Source organism: Pongo abelii, chromosome 7, assembly GCF_028885655.2.
Source record: "Pongo abelii isolate AG06213 chromosome 7, NHGRI_mPonAbe1-v2.0_pri, whole genome shotgun sequence".
Lineage (NCBI taxonomy): Eukaryota > Metazoa > Chordata > Mammalia > Primates > Hominidae > Pongo > Pongo abelii.
In genome coordinates this window covers 133783038-133806814 of record NC_071992.2, presented here as the reverse complement: position 1 = coordinate 133806814, position 23777 = coordinate 133783038, and positions in this window count along the sequence as shown.

Below are 23777 nucleotides of genomic sequence, written 5' to 3'. Positions count from 1 at the left end.
GAGATACTTTGGCTTTGTTTCATGCGGCCTCTTATCCTCCAGCAAACGAATCTAGGATTGTCCACATAGTGAGGTCGGGCTCTAAGAGCATCCAAGGCCTGTTGAGGCCTAGGCTTGGATCTGATAGGGCTTCACTTTCCCTGCATTCTGTCAGCTGAAGCAAACCACAAGGGCAACCTAGGTTCAAGGTTGTAGGAAGAGCTTCAAAATCACATATAGGCCAGGTGCAGTGTCTCACACCTGTAATCCCAGCACTTTGGGAGGCTGAGGCGGGCGAATCACTTGAAGTCAGGAGTTGGAGACCAGCCTGGACAATATGGCGAAACCCTGTCTCTACTAAAAATACAAAAATTAGCCAGGCATGGTGGTTCGTGCCTGTAGTCCCAGCTACTTGGGAGGCTGAGGCAGAAGAATTGTTTGAACCTGGGAGGCAGAGGTTGCAGTGAGCTGAGATCGTGCCATTGCACTCCGGCCTTGGTGACAGAGCGAGACACCATCAAAGAAAAAAAAATTACATATAAGGGGCACAAATTCAAGAAGGAGTGGAGAAGTAGAGCCATTTTTGCAATTAATTTACCATACTCAATTGTGCATAAAAGTTCCAGGTTAAGGGACAATTTATCGCTGAATGGTTCATGATGAACCTTCAAAGCTAGATTAGACCTATGTGAGAGGAATCAGTATTTCTGTGTCAGTCCTTCCTGAACTGATTTTATAGAATGGCCACCCTCTGACACAGTCAGAATTTGTCTTTGGTATCCTGGTTGCTCCTCTTTGATCTATCCTTCAGTTATTTTCCACTTTTCATACCTGCTCTCCAGCTGTTTTTAGGAAAGAAGCTTATAAGTTATTTCCCACTGGGGTATAAATGATGGATAAAGACAAAGTGCATTGAGTCTCACCGTGCTTTTTTATAGTGTGAACCAAAAGGAATTGAGTGACAGGGGTAGAGTTTTAGGCATTGGACAATAAGCTGGTGCTGGGCAGGAAGTGTTCTTCTGGAATTGCCTCCCTGTAGAAGAGCAGGACTATGCTGCCAGAGATCTGAGCTCAAATAAGGCTAAACTGCTCAGTAGATACATAGGTTTTGGCAATTTACTTAACCTCTCTGAGTCACTATCAATAAAATAGGAATAATAATATATGCATTAAGGCTTCATGTAAAATTCAATGAGGTAATGTAACAGGCTCTTTGCTGTGTCTGGAAAAAAGCAGATTGATAGCAAAGTTCATTCCTATATCACCCCATCTCATATGATCCTCTATCTTTGTCTCAATGTGAAGGACTGACTCCACTGCTCTAGCTGAGGGTAAGAGAGGTAAGCCAGGGTAAGAGAGAGCAGCAAACCTAAACTGGGTATCTCCCAATTGGCAGACACTGTGTTTATTGGTCATTGAGGATATGAATATGTCTATGGAATGGTCCCTGCCAGGAAGGAATTTATGATCTAGTGGTACATAGGAGTGAGACCAGGAACTTGCTCCTCTGGCTAATGAATCCAGTGCTCCATCCCTACTCTCTGACTTTTTCATGACCTGCTGTAAGAACCTGATTGCCTAGAGAAGAAACTCTCCCACACTAAGAACTGGCCGAGCCAGTTCACGGGTTCAGCAATGGGCAGAACCACAGAGCTGGAAGAGGAGATCTGTCAGATGAACATGAGTTAACAGGGTAAAGTTCCTAACAAGGTGCCTAGGACACAGTAGGTCTTCAAAATACTAGCTCTCTTCTTTCTTGTCGTGGCCTCAGCTGAGGCCCAGGAATGTCAACTTTATTATTGACATTCCAATATAATAATTCAAAGTTAAAAAGTACCCAATTACTCAAATAATTGTGAACTCCTTGAGGGCAAAAACTTTAATTTTTCTCCTGAGTGTCATTAACATCTGTTTCACATATATACACATATATTTTTTGAAAGATATATTATTCTAAAGAGTATAAGAAAGTTCCTTTGTGGTGATGGAATGATTTTTTATCTTGATTTTGGTTGTGGTTACACAAACCTATACACGTGGCAAAACAATACAGAAACACACACACATATCCAGGCAAGTATGTAAAAACTGGTACAGTCTGAGCAAGTTCTGTAGATGGTACTAACATCAGTGTCCTGGCTTTGATATTTCACCATAGTTATGTAAGATATTCCCATTGGGGGATGCTGAGGAAAGGGTACACCAATTTCTCTGTATTATTTTTGAAACTTCCTTTGAGTCTGTAACAATTTTATTTTATTTTACAGCTGTTACCAATTCAGTATCCTTAACCCACTACTTGTGTATCCTTCTCTCTTGAGGAATCCGGGTTTCCTTACCATTATGTCTCCAGGTCAAGTCTGGCGTTCAGCAAGTGGTTTTCAAATTATTTAATTAACACTTGCATGAACAGCTACACGAATAAATAAATAGACAAATCTGTTTTTGAGCAATCTAAGGCTTGGCTTAATTAATTAAGGCCAATTAATTCAAATTAGTTAAGGCCACTTGCCTAAGTTCACACAGTTGGTAGTGGCTGCAGAATTTGCTGGTACCCCCTGCTCCCTAGGAGATGACTACATTAGGAAGGCAGATCAGTTACCCAATGTCTAATGACTTTGTATTAAACTGAAATGACTGCCCGCTCTGACTGTTCTCCACGGGACAACATTTATCTGAAATTAAAGTGAAGCAAATGAAGCCTCGCTCACACTGTAGATTTTCTCTTCCCCCTAGAATGGTCTGTGCTTATCTATGGCAGCAGGACCAGTTGCCGTGATGTGGGAAAACACCACAGAGGGAAAGCTTGCCCTGAGGTTTCATCAACTGCCACTGCCCATGCATGGTCATTTTAATAATATTTCCCATTTAACTTTCCATCCACAAAACACTTCACCGCCATTAACTAATTACTCTTTTCTGCTCAGAGTCAGTAGCTGTCCAGTGTGCTGCCTTTAAATATTTAACTGTGTTCAGAAAAGGACAAAAAGAAAACCCACTAATTGTCCAGGCGAGTGCATGACATCATCAAATACCAGACAGCACTTTCCATTTTCCTCTAACCAGGATTGTGTTGCTTTGCAGAGCAAAGCCCAGGGACGACAGGAAATGCTATAGAAAGCAGAGAAAGCTGACCACATGGCCATTGTATTCCCAGCTTAAAACCACTCAGTGGTGTTCCTTTGCTTTTAAAAAGTATACCTTTCTCACCAAAGCTTGCAAGATTTTAAGTTACCTGGTCTCTGCCTCCTATACCCCACTTTTCCTGTGCTGACCACGCCATTGTTTTCTATACTGTGGTCATGTTGGTCTTTTCTGGCTCCCCACATTCTCCTTGTCCCTTCCCACATACAGGCCCTTTCCCAGGCATGTCCTTCTTCCTTGTCCTTCCCTTCTTACCACCTTCTCAGATTCCAGCTATAATACCAAGTTGTCAGAAAATACCTTCCTGATCCATCCTGGGCTAAATTAGGATACTCTATTTTACACCCTCAGAGTACTTGGTAATTCTTTTCTAGCCATTATCCTACATGTATTTAAACAAAATGATTTATATAATTCACTGTTTATTGTCCGTCTTCTTCTCTATTCTGTAGGCTCCACAAAATTCCGTGGCACTAGTACAAATGAATATTTGCTGAAAAAATGAATCAGTGAATGAATCAACAAGTTAATATCATGGATTAAGAAAGAGGGTGGGAGGAGGTGGGTAATAACCTCTAAAGCAATACCTCATGCCTCCTCTTAAGCTATGGAGTCAGCTACCCACAGAGACATTGAAAGGCTTCCCCAGAATCTTTACCAGCGATAAAGGCCATGAAAACAGTAGATGTCTTGTGCTATTATAGATTGCTGGAGATGAAGTTAACCTAAATTTTTTTTTTTTTTTTTTTTTTTTGAGACGGAGTCTCACTGTCGCCCACTGGAGTGCAGTGGCACAATCTCAGCTCACTGCAGGCTCCACCCCCCGGGGTTCATGCCATTCTCCTGCCTCAGCCTCCCGAGGAACTGGGACTACAGGTGCCCGCCACCTCGCCTGGCTAATTTTTTGTATTTTTAGTAGAGACGGGGCTTCACTGTGTTAGCCAGGATGGTCTCGATCTCCTGACCTCGTGATCCGCCCGCCTAGGCCTCCCAAAGTGCTGGGATTACAGGCGTGAGCCACCACGCCCGGCCAAGTTAACCTAAAATTTTAAGGGAGAATGAAGAAAAGGAAAATGCAAGCTATCATTTTAAGCCACCTCTTCATGATTCCAGAGCTCCTAGCCTGAGTTAAATGGGGTGACCAATATTCTTACTTTTAGTTCCCTACTCAGCAAAAGAAAAATCTCAGATGTAGGAATATAACTTTTTGATGTGAGTTTAATAGAGTTATTTGCACTTTGAGTGAAAAAATATAATGCTTATCATATATACAATATAAAGTATATTTTTCTTGAACTGGCACTTACATAAAAAAATTATTCACTAAACTCCATAGCCTGATATTTTTGTTTCTTCCTGACGTCACTTGCCTTCTTTCAAGCCTCATTTTGCATCTTAGAAATCCTGCACTGAGTTCTGTACAAGGTCACCTGTGTCACAGAGGACCTCGTTTTTTAAAAAAAAACTTCTAGGTGTTTTATCTTCCCAAGTCTCAAAAATCCAGTTTTGCTCCCACAGAGGATTTTTCTGACAAGAGTGGGTTCTGTCTCATGTTTATGCCAGCTTTTCTTTCTGAATGCCTCATATGAAGTGTAAAAATATAAATAGAAGCATGAATAATAATATTAACATACATGAACGTCTTAGCCTGTTCAGGCTACCATAACAAAATGCCATAGACTGGGTGGCTTAAAGAACAGAAATTTATTTTCTCACAGTGCCAGAGGCTGGAAGTCCAAGATCAGGGTGCCAGCATGGTCAGGTTCTGGTGAACACTCTCTTCCTGGCTTCCAGACATTCACCTTCTCACTGTGTGCTCACCCAGCGTTTCCCTGGTGTGTGTGTGTGTGTGTGTGTGTGTGTGTGTGTGCACGCACATGCAAACATAGCAAGAAATCTCTCTCTCTCCTTCTAAGGCTACCACCCCATCAGGTTAGGACTTCGCCCTTATGACTTTATTTAACCTCCTAATTAACTTCCTAAAAGCCCTATCTGCAAATACAATCACAGTGAGTTAGGACTTTAACATATGAATTTGGGGGTGGGGACAAATTTGATCCATAGCAATGGATAAGCATTTGAAGTTCAATAACAAATTCTCATTACATTCTATTTTTATTTGTTTGAGATGGAGTCTTACTCTGTCACCCAGGCTGGAGTGCAGTGGTGCCATCTTGGCTCACTGCAAGCTCTGCTGCCCAGGTTCAAGCAATTCTCTTGCCTCAGCCTCCCAAGTAGCTGGGATTACAGGCGCCAGCCACCACGCCTGGCTAATTTTTGTATTTTTAGTAGAGATGGGGTTTCGCCATATTGGCCAAGCTGGTGTCGAACTCCTGTCCTCAAGTGATCTGCCTGCCTCAACCTCCCAAAGTGCTGGGATTACAGTCATGAGCCACTTTGCCTGGCCTCACTACATTCTTTATGTGGTTTTACTCCATTATATATTTCCAAAGGATTCAAATATGCTATTTTATTTGATTAGAGATTGATGTTTATGCATTTCAGATTTCAAAACACTTAAAATTAAAAGAGATAAAGTGACTTCAACGTCATAAGGCAAAGAAGTTGCAAGGCAGGGACTTGTATTAGTCCGTTTTCACACTGCTGTGAAGACATACCTAAGACTGGGTAATTTATAAAGAAAAGAAGTTTAATTGGCTCACAGTTCCACATGGCTGGGGAGGCCTCAGGAAACTTACAATCATGGCAAAAGTTGAGAGAGAAGCAAAGGCATGTCTTACATGGTGGCAGGTGAGAGAGAGTGAATGAGCAAAGGGGGACAAGCCCCTTATAAAACCATCAGATCTCATGAGAACTCACTCCATATTGAGAACAGCATGGGGGAAGCCGCCCCCATGATCCAATCACCTCCCACCAGATCCCACCCTCAGTATGTGGGGATTATGGGGATTACAATTTGAGATGAGATTTGGATGGGGACACAGGCAAACTATGTCAGAACTAGAGCTCTGATTTCCTGATTCCCTATCCAGAGCTCTTTTCAGGGAGACTCTGATTCCCAATCTTATTTGACCATTGCACCACTTTTCTCAGAATACCAATACTTTTAGGAATACCTTTAGGATAATCTATATCTGATTTCATAGCTGTGAGACTTGTGGGAAAAGGCTAAACTGGAATTCCCTCAGGAAACTGAACAAGAAACAATGGGAATCATTGGTGGTTCAGGGAGCCCTGTTGTTTATGAGAAATAGGCAAAGCTGTTTTTAAGATCTCAGGTTGTATATTAGGGTTGGCATTACTAGTAGGAAGGTGTGATTTGTGGCACTGAGAAGGCCCTTCTTTGTTCAAAACTGTCTTCGTTTTATCTAGCCATGCTGCCAGATAGTCCACCAGTAAAAAAGATTCTGTTCTATTCCAGACCTTTATTCACAAGGGTCTCTACTTTAATCTCTTCTCATTCAATGAGAACCTGTATCCTTTTCCTGAAATTCTGCTGCTTCCCTTCATTATTCCCCCTCTTAACCAAGGCTCCTGATCACCTACCACATCTGCCTTAATGGCCTTCTACAGATGGATGCACTATTTCTTTCCAACTTTAATTTTTGCCATTTCTCAGCACATCCAGGGAACATTCTGAGTTGCATACCTTTGCCCAGGGCAGAGATGTGCCTATGACTAGCACTTGGTAATTTCATTGATATCTAAATCTCCCTCTCCTCCCAGTACATCGTCCCCACCTCAGCAGCTTTTGTCACCCCCTCCCCTCCTGTGCCACATGCGTTGCTCAGTGCTCGGAAAATGAGGCCTTTTGTCATTTCAATGGGCATTGGTTGACTTGACCCAATAAATCCTTTCCTACAGTCAGAATGAGACCACAGTAGAGTCCTGGCAATCCAAGCAACACTCATCTGATAACTGGTGGCATTGAATTCAGCTTTCTCTGCATATAGGTATGAGGTTCTATAAACTGAATTTACCTATTCACCAAAAAATTACTGAGTACAGCTATGCCCCAGGCATGTTGACTTTCACTTGGGATATAAAGAAAAATAAAACACAGTCCCTGTGCTCATAGAGCCTGTGGGCCTAGTGGGAGAGACGGACGTTTAGACAGCTAATTACAATTCTTATGATTCACTATGCTGTGTGCAGAATTAAGGTTCTTCCTTTATAAATGAGTGTTGTTGATGGTGCAAGCTGGCCAGTACCTGTTTCATCCATTTACCAAATGCATAATGGGCATGTGTTTTATGCCAGGTATTTGGTTAGACCATAAGAATACAGAGATAAGTAGAATGAGGGCTCCATCTTTGCAGCTCAGTGTCTTTTTTGAGGCATGGATGAGCCTTGGTTACATGGCACATGAATCTCTGAATGCAAAAATTTCTAATCTAGAGACTTGGGTTATGAATGTGAAAGGAACAGATTTAGTATAGTTTTCAGATCTTGCCCAAAGATTCAATGTTACTTATATATCTCACAGGAGAACATAATGGTTAAGATCACAAACTCTGCAGTCAGACTGTCTGAGTACCAAGCCTGGCCCTGATTTTGACTGCTGTGTGACCTCAGGCATGTTATATAACCTCTCTGTGCCTCAGTATCTTCATCTATAAAATGAAGACAACAATAGCACCTACTTCACAGCATTGTTGTGAGTGTCAAGTGAATTAATTTATATTAAGTGCTTAGAACAATGCCTGGCCTAAAGAAAGTTCTCAGTAAATTGTAGCTATTGTTATTAGTATCAAATTATGCTTGCACAAAGTTTCCCATTATATAATGGCTCTCCAGTGGAACAGGGGAGATGCCAAAAGCATTATTAGAGCCTTATTCAGACTTGGTATTCACTGGTATTCTTTTCCTTTCCCAATCCCAAAGTGTGTGTGAAATTGGCTGTTAAATTTTGCACTCGTTTGAATATTGGCTTCTTACAAAAGGATTGAGCTCTGAATTCTAGTTTGGTTTTCTCTGAATCTTCTATATCCTGAGACTCTTTAGTTAACCTCTACTAGCCTCAGTTTCCTAAAATGGAGATAAAACAGCTAACCTTCCTCTGAAACCCAAATAATACTAGACACGAAGGTATACCCACCTGCTTCTGAGTCCCTGTCCAGCCTCTGCTTCTTCCTGCTAGGGAGCCAGAGGTGCAGAGAAAGTCCAGTTGGCCTCATGTGGGCGATAGCCTTTCAGGTTCCATGTTGGAAGGGCCCATGCTCATTTGTCCTATCTCAGTTCCTTGAACTGGAAGTGTCCACAAGAGACTGAAAAAGGTAAAAATAAAATAAAATAAAAACTATTTGCAAATAATGTATTTCCTCCTATAAATTACATATTTTCCAGATTGCTAAATAGTTAAATTAACCATTATGACCAGTTACCAGCAGGCTGCCAATCCCTCCTCACCAAGTCAGGGTCTTAGCCTTGTTCCTGTGACTTCTTGATCTTGAGTTTCTTTTCTCTTCTTTTTTCTCCACATGTATAAGAAGGATACTTCTTATCTCCTTCTGGGTTTATCCAGTACGCAGATTTTGCTCTCCTAATTGCCTGTCTTCAGGCGTTCGCTTTCCTTTTACCTGTGTGCTTTCTTATCCCTCCTGTCATTGGCCTTCCCCAGGCTTTGTCCGTCTCCAGCATGCCCTGTGTGTTGCTTTCTTGGTTCAGCTTTGCTTTGCTGCCTTTGATTCCATTTGCCTCCTCATTTCCTTCTGGTCTGCTTTGTGATTCTAGGCTTGATCCCTATGACACAGCTTATTTTCCAACCTTCTCTGAGGTCCTTCTTGGCACAAAGACTGTCTCTTCAGTCGTGATTTGTCCCCCAAGGACAAGACATATATCACTGGCTTCACAGTTAAACCGTGCCCTGGCGACCAAGTCCTTGGGTGACTTCTGTTTGCTGTACTCCTTTGTCTTAACAGGGTGGGGTTATTTTTTGGGATGAAATAAACTAGTTTCCTAGAAATCGTTTCCCAAGTAAACCCTTACCAAAACAAAGCACATACTTTACCTGAGATGCCCATGACGGCCTTACAATGACTCCTTAAAAAAGGCTGACAGAAATCAAAGAATCCAGGCAGGCCAGAAGCAGCAAGAGCATAAAGCCCTCCATACTTATAATCCTTTCTTATCTATTCTGTATGGTTTATGAAACACATTTTGGACACAAAAACGTATATCTGAGATAGTTGTTTTGTCCACAGAGAACCATATTTTTTTTCCAAGAGTATACCTGGGGTAAGAGGAAGAAACAGAGGTACAGAAAATATTTGAAAGGAAAAATGCAAGCATCCTCCATTTGACTCTTGCTCAAAAACGGAATTTCTCAGCTTTGGAGAAGGTACCCAGTGTTTTGACTTTACATACTTTCAAATAAGAGAAATACATACATACTCTATATTGACCTAAGCCTAGTACTAATAAAGCAAGCGAATTATAATAAAACCTAATAATGTATTGAGCATGTATTATGTACCTGGTACTTACCCCAAATCTATTTATATAGTAATCTAATTTAATATTCACAGAAATTAGAATGAGGGTTAGGGACCTTTATTATTTTTACTTTCAGTTGAGGCAACTGAGGCACAAAGAGGTAAATCAAACACACTTAAATGGACAATGGTCATGGGTGATCAGCGAAGATTCGAATCCAAACATTTGGCTTCCAGAACATGTCTTTCTAACTCCCTGGAAGGCTTGACAGTGTTCCTAGGCTTACACTTTCTGATGTAAGCTTGCATTTTACTTAAAAAACTGCTGTCAATCTAGCTGTAAATTCAAATCCTCTCAATTGGCGTTGGCTAAGCAGTAAGGCTTATGGGTACTCACTCTGAAGAGATCTGACAGTGTGCCAGCAGGCAGAGCTTGTCTGCTCAGCTTTGCTTACTTAAAGTTGAAGAAGGGGCTAACTGGGCTGGCCTATGTCATTTTTATTTTGTCTTGTCATGTTGGGGTACCATACCCCACAGTGTGTTGCTGTGATGCAGGAATAGACAACCAGTCCCAAGGTCCCCATGTGGAGGTTGCCCAACACACCATCTTCAAGACCTCAGTGAAGAGGAAGTGACTCCGTGATCTGGAGAGACTCCTCTTTGGGTCCTGAGATTGCCACCCATCCAAAGACAGCTGTAGACAGTGATCCTGAACTTGATGCAAATGTGAATCACAGTCTGTCAAGCCTTCTTTGAGTGTGATTGACATATTTACTGTTGACAACACAAGATGAATCTTGCCATCCTCTTAGATATGTGGTCTTTTGCCTGAAGACAACGTTCAGGCTGAGAATGGAATGTGGGATTGCCTTCCAGATGCACATCTGCCTGGGTATTTTTTTTTTTAACCCTCTTGAGAATTCCCCAGGCTTCTCTTGACTGACAGCTAGCACTGAAGTCTTGTCATCTAAACATGTAAATTTTCTGGCAACGGCATATGCATTGTTTATCGAAGGGGCTTAAGATCTTGAATGTGATGGCTCTTTATATTTGTTGGTTCCTTATACCACCATGTGCTTTTTTTGTAAGTTTGGGTTCTTTGACTGATGGGTGTTTTCTGACTGGAGCTGATGAGAAGGGCACCAACTAGAAGTCACATTCCTGAAGTTATGGTAACAAAGTCTGCTCTGGAGAATTTTTTTTTTTTTCCTACCTTGGCAAGGCCCAATATTCTGGCCAATCTAGAAGTTTCCAAAGTTGTATTCTTCAAGACATTTGGCTTGCAGAATGTTAAGAGGTGCAAAACAAACAACCTCCATAGTCAAATAAACCTGGAGTGTTCTTTTGACCACAATGCCTCACTCTTGGAGTTTCTTGGTATATAATAAGCATTCTGAGAAGCTCTTCAGCCAGGATGCTCGAATAACTTCAGCCACATCACCTCAAGTAATTAATTGTGGGATACTTTTGAATAGCACCTATTCATATCTGTTAATACCTATTGTGGTTATAAAGTTAATTACACAATTTGGGTCATTTTTATCTTACCTAACTAAATCATACTTGAAGGGCTGGGGAAAAAAGCAGTTGGAGCACATAGCACCAGCTCCAAACATTTTTCTACAAGCCCAACTTCTATAACCCTAAAACCAGATTTACCTGGTAACTGCTGCGTCGACCTGCTGTTAACTCAAAGACTAGTTTTATCTACCACTATCCCTCACCAATCAGAGCTTGTTAGCTCCCAAAAGCTTTCTTTACTGTGTCAATGAGTTTTGTTTCAAAACAATATGTAACGTTTCTCTTTCTAATAAAAATGCCAACCTTCTCTTTGTTCTTTGGACTTAGCCTAGACCAACCCTGTTTACGCCTTGAATTGCAATTCTGTGATTCCCAAATAAAATGTTTAATATAGAGATTTATCTCCACATATTATTTTGACTTTGACACTATTCACCTTGTGCAGAACGCATTTTGAAAAAAATTAGCATAGGGAAAAGGCCTTCATTCCCTGAAACATAATTTTTCCAAATGTGACCCAGTAATTTTAATTGTGGAAAGAGAGGAGACAGATGTGGGTTGCCTGAAAATTGCAGGCAGGGCCTTGCGAGCCAGTGAAAGAACAGTCAGTGTTTGAAAGGCCATGCATCCAGTTTGCAAGGCTCAGCTCAGAGTCGTCATGACAATTATATCTTCTCTAGTGACCCCACCACAGAGAACTTCTGCTTCCTGCCCATGCCACTAATTGGCTACGTGACTACACTACACTGAATTATACAATTGTGATGGGTAAGTATTGAAGTGACCTTGAAAAACACAAAATTGGCTGGGCGTGGTGGCTCACGCCTGTAATCCTAGCACTTTGGGAGGCCAAGACAGGTGGATTGCTTGAGGCCAGGAGTTCAAAACCAGCTTGGCCAACATGGTGAAACCCCATCTCTACTAAAAATACAAAATTAGCCAGGCCTGGTGGCGGGTGTCTGTCATCCCAGCTACTCCAGAGGCTAAGGCAGGAGAATTTCTTGAACCTGGGAGGTGGAGGTTGCAGTGAGCTGAGATGGCACCACTGCACTCCAGCCTGGGGACAAGGGCGAAATTCTGTCTCCAAAAAAAAAAAAAAAAAAAAAAGAAAGAAAGGAAGGAAGAAAGAAAGACACAAAATCCAGCCCCTATGTCTTAAGTAGTTGAGGGCCAGAGTATATATTTTAAGTTACTTTTTTACATGCATCTATCACTTCACAACTATATTTTTGTCCATATGTGGAATTACTAGGTAAATGGGTATGGGTTTTATGAAGAATTTTGATAACTATTACCCAAATTACCTTTCATAAAAGTTTTATCAATTTATGCTTAACTGGCTGTGTTTGAAAGTGACTCTCAGTGGATGGAGCGTACCCTTACCTACATTATAGTTACTATTATTTTATACTCACTATATGATCATTAGTTCCTGAGAACAAGGGAGGAACAAATAGGTCCTTAACACACACTAGAAGCTTCCACTTCCCAACCCCCAGGTAACTCTGGGGCTTTCAGTGCTGTGGGGCTGTTTGCAATAACAAGATGTCGTCAGCTGGCTTGGGAATAACCCAGTGCAGCATCCAAAAGCTTCTGGCAGTTCCAGAAAACTGTTCTCCTGGCCAATTCCTGCCTTCACACTTTAACCACGTCTGCGCAGGGCAGCTTAACAATAGCCTGATATGTACACATGCAATCACCTCACCTCGCAATTGCAGGGCATATTATCATAAGAAAAGCATAGCCAACAGCCAGATCTGTCTGATCCTTTCATGGAAGTGAGCAGCCCATTTGTCACAGTCATGCAAGTCTTACTTCTAAAATAGGACTGGGAAGAGGGTTTGAACAGACTCCAGTATCCTGCGGATCCTAGATAGTATTAGACATCCTTGTATCCCCCAGACCCTGTCATGCCAACACTAAAAAAACACAAGGATAATAGCTAACATTTATTGAGGCCATACCATATCCCCAGCCCGGGCTAAGCATGTTATATGCATCATTGAACAGCCTGAAGGATCCTGTTAAAGTATAAATCATGTCACCCTTTTCCTGAAGAGCTTCAATAGCTGCCTGTATCACTGAAAGTAACAGGCGAAAGTCCTTATTCTGAACGTCAAAGGACCTACATGACCTTCATCTCTCACCAGCCCTAGCCCCAACCCCACTGTAACTTATATGGACTTATCTCTTACTCTGCTCCAGCCACACTCCTGCCCCAGGACCTTTGCATGTGTTTCTTCCTTTGCCTGGAATGTTTTGACAACAGATATTTATCATTACACACCCAAAAGTCTTTACTCACAAGTCACTTTCTCAGTGAGGTCTTCTCTGGCCAATATCAACCTGTTGCTTTCAATCTTCCTTTCCTGATTTATTTTTTCTTCATAGCACTCATCATGATCATGAAGCTTAATTTATCTAGTGTCCCATCTGTCTCCTCCATTAGAATGTAGCCCCCCTAAGAAGTTTGCCTTTTTTCATCCCAGCTGTATTGTCAATACTTGGAAGAGTGCCTGGAAAATAATAGGTGCTCAATAAATACTTGTGCATAAATGAATAAACTTACCTAACTTGCATCAGACCCAGGAGGAAAGAGCTATTGTTTTCTTCATTTTTCAGATGAGGCAACTTAAGCCTGGGAGGGATTAAATAATCTTCCCAGGAAGCAAGGGAGCTAGGGTTTGAGCCCCTGCTCTTGGCCACTCTGCTCTATCCCTCTGAGAGGGCTGTGAGATAACAAATCCTCTGCGCACACCTTGTGAGGTTCAGTCTTTGTAGCCAAACATCTAAGTCCACTGTGAGCTGGCCACAACCTAACTCTCCAAAGTGCCCACCCTCAGCTATCACACCTTGGCCATACCAAAACAGACAGTGATGTTGCCACCTCTGTAACTTTGCTTATACTCTTTCCTTCCTTTTGGATTTGTTCAAATTCGTTCTATATTTCTTTTCTTTTCTTTTCCTTTCTCTCTCTCTCTCTCTCTTTCTTTCTTTCTTTTGGTGGAGTCTTGCTCTGTCACCCAGGCTGGAGTGCAGCGATGCGATCTCAGCTCACTGCAACCTCTGCCTCTCAGGTTCAAGCGATTCTCCTGCCTTAGCCTCCTTTATTTTATTTTCCTTTCTCTCTCCCTTTCCTTTCCTTTCCTTTCCTTTCCTTTCCTTTCCTTTCCTTTCCCCTCCCCTCCCCTCCCCTCCCCTCCCCTCCCCTCCCCTCCCCTCCCCTCCCCTTCCCTTCCCTTCCTTTCCTTTCCTTTCCTTTCATGGAGTCTTGCTCTGTCACCCAGGCTGGAGTGCAGCGATGCGATCTCAGCTCACCGCAACCTCTGCCTCTCAGGTTCAAGCGATTCTCCTGCCTTAGCCTCCCAAATAGCTGAGATTACAGGCACCCACCAACACTCTTGGCTAGTTTTTGTATTTTTAGTAGAGACAGGGTTTCATCATGTTGGCCATGCTGGTCTTGAACTCCTAACTTCGAGTGATCCACCTACCTTGGCCTCCCAAAGTGTTGGGATTACAGGCATGAGCCACTGTGCCTGGTACCTTATTACATTTCTAAACTCAAGTCAAATGCCACATCTCCATGAAGCCCTCTTTCTTGGTCCTTACTTCCGCTGTTAATGATAGTTGCACATAAGGATCATCCTCCTTTCTAGAATTCTTAAAGTGCAGGCCATGTCTGTTTGACTTTGCTCTTTTTCACAATGCTATGTAGAGGCTCTACTAAAAAACAAACAAACAAAAAGCTGCCTAATGAACACATAGATGCCACTTAATACAATGGAGTGACTTATTTCCAACTAAAATATTTCATAATGTGGACATCTTAATAATCAGTGATAATGGGGGTTGATGCTGAACACAAAGCTACTTTTAGGAAAAGGAAGGATTAAGTTGCATGTTTGTTACATGAAAACCACTAGTCTACTCAATCAGCATAATTTAGAAAATCAATCAAACCAGGTGTTTGGTTGTTTGACATATGTAGGCAAAACAAGTAGATTGAATTTCTTCTGCTTTATATGGTGGTTTTTATTTATTTATTTATTTATTTATTTATTTATTTATTTTGCTGTTACATAAAATGCCCTTAGACATTTCAGGTACTCTATAGACACTAATTATTTCAGAAATACACAATCACTTGACAGTTTGAGATAGGGGATGAGGAGCAAGATAAAAGGAGGACATATTTAAAGAGGATATACATCTAACAATATTTTATATACTAGCAAATAAGAATGTGGTCACAAGCCAAGTGTACATCTTTAATTCTCATGTGACAACAGAATTCAATATACTGGGTAAGAAGAAATAATTGGGAGGCCCACTCTTCCTGGTGATTCTTTTTGTAGCCTGGGGTGATCGACTCATTGTGCAAACTTTGTGATCTCATTGGTCAAATGAAGGTGCTAACATCCTCATTCAATGGCACAGGCATCTTTTTAGAATATAAGTAATTTTACATATGTATATCTATGTATAAAAAACATATAAAACATTTAAAGTTTTTAGCATCAGAAATACCTTAAGAATCCAAATGTAGTATTTTCCCCTCGGAGGTATTGCTTGGCACCTCTAATTAATTAATTTAATTAAGTGATTTAATGACTCTCCTGGGTGAGGTACTTGAGACTGGGAAGCACGTGGAGAGCAGCATAGGAGCTTTAATTCCACCCTTCCTGAGTTGTTTCCACTTGTCCTTCAGTATCTTCCTTTTCCTGCCTTTCCAGCTTTGGCCTGTTGCCTCCTTGCCTCTCTGTCAAAGCCAGGATCACAGACTAAGGAGGATAGCAAATGGGGGTGGAGGAGGTGCTAGTTTGGCTGGGAGGTAGGGAGAACCTAAGTTAGACTTAGGCTTCCAGGAAGCCCACCCCAGATTTTGTCTAGGTGACAGAATAAAATCAACGATATGAACTTTCATGAACTCTGTTACAATTTGCATTTTCACCGCTATTAAAATATTGTCTAATCAAGATGTGCATTTAAAAATATCTTAGCAAAATCCTGGACTTTAGACCAGAAAACCATGATGACCAGTCATTTTCCCATCCTGAAACACTTCTGAATAAAGCCAAGGGAATTAATTAAACAAATAGAATCTTATCTTAAGCATAAACACACACACACACCATTAATACATACTAAAAATTGTCTTTCCTCAGCTCTGGACATAAAGGAAGATCTAGCGTTTGTCTCTGAAGATAGATCCACACTTAGTTCTCCAAGCTGCTGGCTTTGTAGACTGTTAACAGAGGTCTATGAATAAAAGTTTCCTTTCTTTTCTTTTCTTTTTTTTTTTTGAGACAGAGTTTCACTCTTGTTGCCCAGGCTGGAGAGCAATGGCACGACCTCGGCTCACCGCAACCTCCGCCTCCTGGGTTCAAGTGATTCTCCTGCCTCAGCCTCTCGAGTAGATGGAATTACAGGCATGTGCCACGACGCCTGGCTAATTTTGTATTTTTAGTAGAGTTGGGGTTTCTCCATTAGACAAATTGATTCTTTAAATACTGGATGAAAGACAGTTAAACAGGTTTTTTGTTTTGTTTTGTTTTCATTTAAAAAATGTTTTATTTCCGTAGGTTTTTGGGGGAACAGGTGGTGTTTTGTTACATGAATACATTCTTTAGTGGTGACTTATGAGATTTTAGTGCACTCATCACCCAAGCAGTATACACTGTACCCAATTTGTAGTCTTTTATCCTTCACCCCACTTCCGCCCTTTCCCCTGAGTTCCCAAAGTCCATTATATTATTCTTACGCCTTTGCATCCTCATAGCTTAGCTTCCACTTATGAGTGACAACATCCAGTGTTTGATTTTCCATTCCTGAGTTACTTCACTTGGAATAATAGTCTCCAATTCCATCCAGGTTCCTACAAATGTTATTATTTCATTTCTTTTTTATGGCTGAGTAATATTCCATGGTATATCTACCACAATTTCTTTCTTTCTTTTATTTTTTAGTAATTAGAGATATGTAAATTTATTTTTTTTATTTTAATTTTTGTTTTAAGTTCTGGGGTACATGTGTAGGATGTGCAACCTTGTTGCATAGAGAACTCAGAAATAAGACCGCACATCTACAATCATCTGATCTTAAACAAACCTGACAAAAACAAGCAATGAGGAAAGGATTGCCTATTTAATAAATGATGCTGGGAGAACTGTTTAGCCATATGCAGAAAATTGAAACTAGACCCTTTCCTTACACCTCATACAAAAATTAACTCAAGATGGATTAAAAACCTAAATGTAAAACCCCAAACTATAAAAACCCTAGAAGAAAATGTTTTGTTTTCTACATAACTTCTCAGAGTCTTTTGCATGCAGTGTCATGCATTGTGAATCTCAGACTGGAGAATGTCACATCTGATGAACTGATGTTTCCCAAACTTATTTTACCATGGAGCACCCTCCTTTTTTTGGGTGGGGGGGACCTGTAAGACTAGTTTTCTATGGACCACATTTTGGAAAACACTAAAGAGAGGTATACATTAATATGGATTGCAACTGTGTGAGAAACGTGCACATTAAACATGACTTTTGTATGGGAGTAAATCTATGAATAAAAGCTTAAATTTTCCCAAGATCTTTAGGAGACAGATGTACAATGTGAGTCAAGAGAAAGCCAAGTTAAGAAATCCTGATTTTTCTTACAAACTGCAAGAGAGAAGATAGGCTATCATGTACAATTTGTTAATTGGATCATAATTAATGTAGAGTTGGAAAGATTTGACCATGATAAAGAGAAGACATTTGTACTGTTTATACAAGATAGGGATGAAATTAAGCCTTTCAATTTTAATCTTTCTGGCAGAAATTGTTTAACTACCACTCACTTTCTGTTGAAATTCAACTTCATGACAGCTAAAGGACATACAACTTCAGTGTCTACTTAGATACAGTTGTTGTTGAGGCAGGTGCCATATGGTCATCTTTTTGTGTGTGTGCCTCTAGTTGCAAATGGTGACAGCGACTGGTCGGGTGACTGTCTGTTCTGAGTGGCTGCCAGCTTCCTCCATGACAGCTCAGCCAAGTGGGAGATAAGCTCTGATCTGCAGCCCATCCGTTCCTAAACCAGTGATTTTATACCTTTAAATCCCCTATAAGTAACTGAACTAACTACTTAAACAGTCTTTTTTGAATATAGGTTCATTTATTGGCTTAATGGCTTAGAATGCATTCTTTGCAAATTCAGCCCTGAGGGTCCAATCAGAAGATGAAATATGTCTGGCTTGGCCACGGCAGGAATTGATTAAAGGAGGCTCTGGCGTGCTTCCTGGTACTCTGCCGAACAGGAATTAAAACATAAACAAGATGCTGTCCTTACCTTCAGTGATTTGGACTGAGAGGTTTTCCTCCCACTAAAGTGGAAGTGGCTGAGGGTAGTTCAAAAGGAGAACCTTAATTAAAAAATAAAAAAATTAAATTAAAAGCTTTTCACAAGGGTGTAACTATGAAACAAATGTGTGTTTCCAATATATCAACTTTTCAGGGAATGAAATGAAAATTTTAATGTGTGAAGACTTCCAGACCAGGTAAACTTGGGAGCTCTGGGTTCTTCTTTCTCCAATCCTCTATAGTCCGAGTAGGATCAGATTATCTAGAGAGCATCCTGGCCACAAGAACTGTGGTAGAAACAATAGGGAGTGAGTTTCCCCCCGCACCCTGCTTGAGGTTTCTATTAGGACAGGAAAAGGTGGAGTCTCTTGACTCCATCTAAAGCAGGGCTCTGGGGAATCTCACTTGTCTCTTCTATATCCTATCCTATCTCCATCTCCCTTGGGATTGTGTCCTCTGCTTCTCGATTTAATCGAACCTATAGTTGTTTGAGTAAACCCAAGTACAGGGACAGTAAGTCAAGACTCTGTGAGTCACAAGTTACAGAAATCCTACTCAAATGGATTTAAAAAGAACAATAATAACAATAAAAAACAACAACACAGAGAGGAAGAGATTGATTTTATTACTCCCTTTACCTAGTAGAATCAAGAGTATGTTTCCTTCAGGCACAGCTGTAACCAGGTGCTCAAATGTCTTCAGGAACCTATCTTTTTTCTCTCGGCTCTTTTGTCCTCTGGTTTGGCTTCATTCTCAAACAGGCGCTCCTTTCATGAGAGTAAAATAAATGGCTGTCAGTAGCTCAAGGCTTTTATTCTATTAGTTGGGCAAGCCCAGTGGAAAGGGAATTTTTTTTCTTAAGTCCCAAATTCATTGAACATTCTTCAAACAGGTGGCAGGAAACAGAGCAGAGAGCAAAGCAGGTGAAGCCTCTGCCCTTTTAAATTGGCACTTCATGGGAGTAACTTAGGTTAAGTGTCTATCACTGAATCAATTGTTGGCTTTAGAAGACTAGGGAATGCTATACTGCCAGGCCTAAGCCTGGAGTGTCTGCTGTTGCCATTCAGTGAAGCTGATATTTTGGAGGAAACTCTCCATCATCCCCAATATCTCACTACCTAAATAATGCTTTCTCTTTTTTTTGTCGTCATCACCTCTTCTCCAGCTTGAGCAACAATTGTAATAACAATGATAGCAAGTGCTCATTGAATGACTTTGCATACATTAACTCATAGAATCCACACTAAAACCCATACCCCTTGACTATCAGGTCATCAGTTTAAGAGGCTGTTTTCTAGGTAGTTAGAATTCAAGAGTTAGGTCACGTATTACTTATGCTGCCCATTTTAAGGATGAACAAACTGAGCTACAGAGAGTGTATTTCACTTCATGTAATGCCTATGTTTCTGAAATATGTTTGAAAATCTTCCTTGTTCAAATCAACTCCTCTTTTCATTTTGTAGTCTTTGATAAAACACCCAGTGAGGCCTCTGTTCTGTTCCATTCGTCTATATATCTGTTTTGGTACCAGTGTCATGCTCTTTTGGTTACTGTAGCCTTGCAGTACAGTTTGAAGTCAGGTAGTGTGATGCCTCCAGCTTTGTTCTTTTTGCGTAGGATTGTCTTGGCTATATAGGCTTTTTTTTTGGTTACATATGAAATTTAAAATAGTTTTTTCTAATTCTGTGAAGAAAGTCAATGGTAGCTTGATGGGGATAGCATTGAATCTATAAATTACTTTGGGCAGTATGGCCATTTTCACAATATTGATTCGTCCTATCCATGATCATGGAATGTTTTTCCATTTGTTTGTGTCCTCTTTTTTTCCTTGAGCTGTGGTTTGTAATTCTCCTTGAAGAGGTACTTCACTTCCTTTGTAAGTTGTATTTCTAGGTATTTTATTTTCTTTGAAGTAATTGTGAATGGGAGTTCACTCACGATTTGGCTCTCTTTGTCTATTATTAGTGTATAGGAATGCTTGTGATTTCTGCACATTGATTTTGTACCCTCAGACTTTGCTAAAGTTGCTTATCAGCTTAAGAAGATTTGGGGCTGAGGTGATGGGGTTATAACACCACACATCTACAACCATCTGATCTTTGACAAACCTGACAAAAACAAGCAATGGGGAAAGGATTCCCTATTTAATAAATGGTGATGAGAAAACTAGCTAGCCATATGCAGAAAACTGAAACTGGACCCCTTCCTTACTCCTTATACAAAAATTAAGTCAAAATGGATTAAAGACTTAAACATAAGACCTAAAACCATAAAAATCCTAGAAGAAAACCTAGGCAATACCATTCAGGACATAGGCATGGGCAAAGACTTCATGGCTAAAACACCAAAAGCAATGGCAACAAAAGCCAAAATTGACAAATGGGATCTAATTAAACTAAAGAGCTTTTGCACAGCAAAAGAAACTAGCATCAGTGTGAACAGGCAACCTATAGAATGTAAGAAAATTTTTGCAATCTATCCATCTGACAAAGGGCTAATATCCAGAATCTACAAAGAACTGAAACTAATTTACAAGAAAAAAACAAACAGCTCCATCAAAAAGTGGGTGAAGGATATGAACAGACACTTTTCCAAAGAAGACATTTACATGGCCAACAAACATACGAAAAAAAGCTCACCATCACTGGTCATTAGAGAAATGCAAATCAAAACCACAATGAGATACCATCTCACACAAGTTAGAATGGCAATCATTAAAAAGTCAGGAAACAACAGATGCTGGAGAGGATGTGGAGAAACAGGAATGCTTTTACACTGTTGGTGGAAGTGTAAATCAGTTCAACCATTGTGGAAGACAGTGTGGTGATTCCTCAAGGATCTAGAACCAGAAATACCATTTACCCAGCAACTCCATTACTAGGTATATACCCAAAGGAATATAAATCATTCTGTTTTAAAGACACATGCACATGTATGTTTATTGCAGCACTATTCACAATAGCAAAGACTTGGAACCAACCCAAATGCCCATCAATGATAGACTGGATAAAGAAAATGTGGCACAAATACACTGTGGAATACTTTGCAACCATAAAAAAGGTTGAGTTCATGTCCTTTGCAGGGACATAGTTGAAGCTGGAAACCATCATTCTCAGCAAACTGACACAGAAACAGAAAACCAAACACTGCATATTCTCACTCATAAGTGGGAGTTGAACAATGAGAACACATGGACACAGGGAGGGGAACATCACACACTGGGGCCTCCAGGGGGGTGGGGGGGGGTAGGGAAGGGATATCATTAGGAGAAATATCTAATGTAGATGATGGGTTGATGGGTGCAGCAAACCACCATGACACGTGTATACCTATGTAACAAAGCTGCATGATCTGCACATGTATCCCCAAACTTAAAGTATAATTAAAAAAAAAACCCTCCATGGGTATCATAGGCTCTTTCACTGTCCTGAAATTTTCTTGAATGAATGATGACTTAAAATAATTGGACATGAGTTGGAGCTTGGGAATCTTTTTATGAGATGGTGAGTTCTGTTTTGATGGATGCTTGTTAAAATGGATTATCACCTATAAGCCCTCTAACTCATTCTAATTGAGAAGTTGACACCATCTTGTATCACTACTGTGCTTGTGTTCTTAAAGAATCAGCTGCCCTCTAATTTACTCTAAAGGAAGAATATTGCTTTGCAGCATTTTTTGGTGGATTTTAAAATCATTTTCATTAGCTGGGAAATATTCTGATTTTCTTCCTAGCCTATTTGTAAGGGTAACTTACATTCCTATGTTGCTTTTACTGCAATGAGCTTGAACTGAAGATTGATCAACGTAACGCTATTTCTGAGTAGGTTTTGTGAACTCAGGTGACACCTTTGTCTTGAAGTGGCCAATTACTGAGCCTCTCTACCAGTTAACAATGGAAAAGTGAGGAGAAGTAGATTGTTAGATACCCATTGGCTTTGACCCATTCTTTGAAATAATGCTTACAGGAACTGATTTTCATATGGCTATTATACAATCTACCATTTGGATGTGCAATAAGCCAATCATCACATGTAATGTTCTAATCTAAACAAGTAATCACCTTGTAATGAGTATGTTAAAGTTATTAAGTTATTTTGTCCCTCCTAAGACTTTTAAAGGAAGTAGGCAAAAGGTTTGCAGGAAGAACTTAACATTTGTCAATTGGTTAGAAAAATGGAAGGTGTGTCCGCTCTTCCTTTAATACAGTTGATGTTTCTCAGAGCTCTGGAAACAGAAGACAAAATGTCCTTAACTATCAGGTCATCAATTTAAGAGACTGTTGTTTTCTGGGTAGTTAGAGTTCAAGATTTGTTATGTTTGACGGTCATTTGTAGCTTCCTTCTGAGTAGAATAGATTTTCAAATCACAGATCACAATCCACAAGGCAAGCATCAAACTGAATGTGAAAATCAATGACCCGTCATAGTTACAAGCATGTAGATAACCATGCCATGATTAGCAGACCATTGCAGGGAAGGACATGCCTGATGAAGAACAGGCAAGGGCAGCTTGATTTAGCCACTTCTTCTCTCTGCTTTCTGCTCCCACCACCCCAATTTGCCACTGAAATGCGCCCGTAAATTTAAGTCAAGTAATAATCTGTGACTAATCTATGTGCAGCTCTAAGCCATTTCCCCCATTTCAATTTAGCAGAGGCTTCTGCATTCAACAACTTTCCTCCCTTCACTGAGATCCCACCTGCTATCCTTGTTAACACAGAATATGCCTTACATCCTCATGCCTCAGCTTCTTGTAACCCTGAAGCTCTGTTGGCAAGAAAACGAAATGCTGTTCTTTAAGATCTTCTACTGGGAGCTGGGAGCTGCACAATAGGAAAATCCAAATTTCCTTTATTATTATTTATAATAACAGCTACCATTTCTGTGAACACGTCCTATTTGCAGGCACTGTGGTAGCATTTTTGAACCTTATTTCATATGATTCTCTGGAGGTAGCTGTGAGATTGACATCACTATTCCCATTTTACAGATAAGGAGGCAGAGCCTCAGAGAAATTACCTAACTGTCTAAAGTGATTTAAGACCAGATCTGTACTCTTAGCTACTGCACAAAAATTAGAGACTAACAACTAATTTTCAACTGGAGCCCAATAATTTTCACCTGGATTCAACAATTTTAACCTGGAGTCCAATGTCCCCATCAGAATCAAACTGGAAAATCCTTCTCAATGTGATCTTTTTGAAAAATTTGTTTTTAAAACAAGATTTTAAAAAATTAGCATAGTTTTAGATTTAAAGAAAAGTTGCAAAGAGTACAGAGTTCCCATATACTCTGAGCCCAGTTTCCCCTATTGTTAATATTTTACATTAGTATGATACACTTATCACAATTAATGAAATATTGCTATACTATTACTCACTAAATTTCCATAATTT